At 41.3% G+C, this 3595-nt stretch overlaps 1 non-coding gene across 1 annotated transcript; it reads left to right on the top strand.

The window, feature by feature from the left end:
- The first annotated feature begins 299 nt into the window (after positions 1-299).
- LOC125695613 (U6atac minor spliceosomal RNA) lies at positions 300-421 on the top strand. The gene has a single exon (XR_007378024.1). It is a non-coding gene; the product is annotated as a U6atac minor spliceosomal RNA (small nuclear RNA).
- The last annotated feature ends 3174 nt before the right edge of the window (positions 422-3595 follow it).

Genomic DNA, 3595 nt, shown 5'->3' with positions numbered 1-3595 from the left:
ATGCTGATTTCAGGGCTGCTCTTCATGCAGTAGCTGTTTATACCAATAACAGCCCTCAGGCAGGGTGAGGAAGCCGAATCTTCAGCTAAGCAAGTGCCCTCACCAGTAGGGATCATAGCCATGGCAACTCTTCCAACACAGCACATCCTGTTGTCTTCCCATTGCCTGCTGGAAGACTTACACAGGGAGATGTGTCCTACCACAGCCTCTTCTCTAATCATTAGAAGACATCCCAGAGAGCTGGAAAATGTGAATTTCAAGCTCTTCAGAAGGGAATTAAGTCTGTCTCCCCAGTAATTTGGGGATATGAAACAAGAGCAGGACAGCACTTCTCTTGATAAGGATGGAAGAAATCTTAATGGATTTAATCACATTAAATGGGGGAAGAAGAAAAAAGCAGCAGGGATCATCAATATCATGTGGAATCCAAGAAGGAAAAGGAGGGAAGGGCAGAGAGGACATAATTTTAGTTTCCAGATCTCTATTTACTTTTGATGTGGAATAGAAGTCACACTTGCCTGACCTGCAAGCACTGAAGTGCTGGTAAGCACATGTAGTAATAGAATTTTAAGAGTGCTTAAATAGGATTTTTTGATGTTAAGAGTTGAAGTACCTATTGAACACAGGTATTTGCAGAGTTAAGCAGCAGCTAAGTTCTCAGAATTGCAATTTAGGATGCAGGCACCAGAGCTCTGTCAGCTCCTAACCTAAATATAGACAGATAGGCATTATTTGGATTTAGTCCTAATTTTTTTTTCATCTTTGCTTTAGTTCCATCAGTGGTAAGAGAAGCAGAAACTCCTGAAGGTAAGTTGGTAAGTTATTGCAACTGAGTTTTCTTGTAACTATCTATTCTGCTGTCACGACATAAGGGGTAGACAAAGTTCAGCTTTTGCCATCATTCCAACTAGCTACTATCTAAACCTTTGCTGTAACTTTTGCCAAATCTAAGTTTTTAAACGTGCAAGTTAAAGGACATTTAGAAAAGGAACTGAAGTTGTATTTCCTGCAGAATTGAAAAACAGGCTAGTTTATTCTCTGCCTGAAAGCAAGAAGCATAAAAATCAGGTGCCATATTTCTTTCTTATTAGATTTTCTGCCCAGTTTTACAGCCTCCTACTGATAAAGAGGGGTTCTCTTAGAACAGAAACTCGGAAAGGTAAATATTTTTCTGAATTTCATTTTTAAAATGCTTAAGGAGCACCACCTCAAATAGGAAAGATGCTGGGTACAGCTGAAACCAGTCAAAGACGTGAAACAAAACAGCCCCGTTTGTTGCGAGCAGTGCAGCAGGGACTGAAAGCCTTGTGATTTCAGAAGAGAAACTTAACCATCAGCACATTGTGACATTTCTGGTGTGATGCATTATGATGTGTGGGTGGATTGCCATGCCACATGTTGTTATTTCAATGCATTATCATCATCAGGGCTCGCTGAAGCGTTGCTGTGTTTCAGCAGAACATCATTATCTTCTGCAGCAGCTTCAGCTCAGCAAATCCTACCAGGTTCACAGATAATCAACACAAAAAAAATCCAACTTTGCCTAAATTTGCATCTTAATGTTTCAGAAAACTAGATAACTGGAAGTAATTTCAAAGCAAATGATTTCAAAATATAGTTTACATACACATGCATACGGGAAGCTTGATTCTCACTTCAGTCATTTCAGGGAAGGGAAACATGCCTCGTTAGTTTTGCAAACAATCATGCAGTTTCAATTTCAGATAATAATTGTAATTAAAGAATATACTAGAGAGAATTGTAATGCACAATTTGATTCCAAAAAGACAGAACTTTTAAATAATGAATTATGAATTCTTCTTCTAACTCCTGCCTACCTTTTGGGCACAAGGAATGATCCCACTGCACATTTTTGTCAAGAACGGATGAAAATAACAGGATTAGCTTATGAAAAAATACATCTGATCTTGAAAATACTCTGGTAAATATCAGCTATTCCTACCAAACACAAAGCTTTGAACTAGCACTGGTGGAAATCATAACACAGAAGCTTACCCTGCCACACTGAAACTGCAGGGCATACAATGCACAAGTTAGCTGAATTAAAAAGAGAACCCAGAATATTTAATCTGCAGTAATAAAAGCTAGGATCTGTTAAGCACGGCTGTGTGTGTATCACTTGGATAGCAGCTTCCCACACAGTCCATGTCCTGGAACTGTGCTCAGATTATTTCGCAATGTGAAGGACCTCTGTGTTCCTATTACCAGGAAATAGTTAATATTCTTTCCCACTGGGGCCCACACGCACCTGCACAACTGTGGTGTGTGGTTTCTTCTTGCAGCTGCATCTGTGACTCTGCTGCTGCCTGCGTAGAGGTTTTAAAGTTTAAGTGGAGAGTTCACGAGACTGCCCTTCGGTGGTAGCGCAGCCTGAAGGGCTGCTGCAGAAGCAGTGTCACTGCTGAAGTAGCTTCAGCAAAGTTTTGTTCCCAATTGCATATACTGCATTCCACCTTTCTTCGGAAACATTAAAGCACATTGGACAACACTAAATAATAATTTATCCTCACAGTATCATTCCAGAGTCTCTGCCTGCTATTATCTGGGTTTGGGGGGATTTTTTGTTTGTTTTTGTTTTGTTTTTTTTTTTTTCTTCCAGTGGAAGAATGAAGCTGTGAGGCCTTTAATAACTTTTTCCCTAAGGTCACTAAGAGCAGCCCCGTGGTGGAGCCAGATATGTAATGCAAAACTTTCCCAGCCCTGTATGTTGGCTGCTCAATCACTGCTGCTCCTGTAGTTTGCCATCTGAACCCTTTATGCAAGAAGACAACTATTTTTGTCCCAATTGTTAAGAAACCATGGTTCACAATATCTGCTCCTTCTCAGGAATGAGAAGATTACCAGGGTCAGCAGTCAGAATAGAGAGTTATCAGCTAGCCTGGGGCTGTGGGAGCTGTGATTAGGATCGTCTGCTATTAACCTCAGGTGCATGCTCTGGATGCAGTGAGAGAAGCTCAACTCAGCTCTGCATTCAGGATCTGTCTGGTGTAAGGATGATGTATGGGAGGCAAGAGATTGAGTTCGCTGATTCTACAAGGCTATATGATTTAGGGGAGCTGTAGGGTTGTTTTACTATAATCCAGTCGTGTGATCCCCTGAAGGCTCATATACCACCAAAGGATGATCAGCGCCAAAGAAAGGCTTGTCCTATTCACTCCTTGTTTGCACCTTTCCTTCCCCCAGCATAATATCCCCAGTATGGTCACGGAGTGACAACCAGTTCATGAGCCAAATCATCAGCCTTGGGGCTTACAGATTTTTCTCCTCCGCGCAACGTTTTTAAGCCAAGGATTTCAGAGTAAACCATACTTTTCAGAAAGTGTGCACTGTTATGTTTTGTTTACAACTTTCTGGAAAAAGCCAGTAGGGGGAAAATGAGAGTGCACATGCACACCTTATCATGTGAGGTAAGGAGATACACATAGCTACAACAAAAATTACTGCATGCAGTTGGTGGTGTACTGTCTCACAGGGAGCTCTGGTGTTTACACATTAAGCTGCTCACTTCACACAAAAAGATGATGGGGCAAGAGACCTGTCAGCAGAAAGAGATGCTGGCTGTGTTTTCCTTATG

This window comes from Lagopus muta, chromosome 6 (assembly GCF_023343835.1).
Source record: "Lagopus muta isolate bLagMut1 chromosome 6, bLagMut1 primary, whole genome shotgun sequence".
NCBI classification, from domain to species: Eukaryota; Metazoa; Chordata; class Aves; order Galliformes; family Phasianidae; genus Lagopus; species Lagopus muta.
This window is presented reverse-complemented; position numbering and strand designations above follow the sequence as displayed.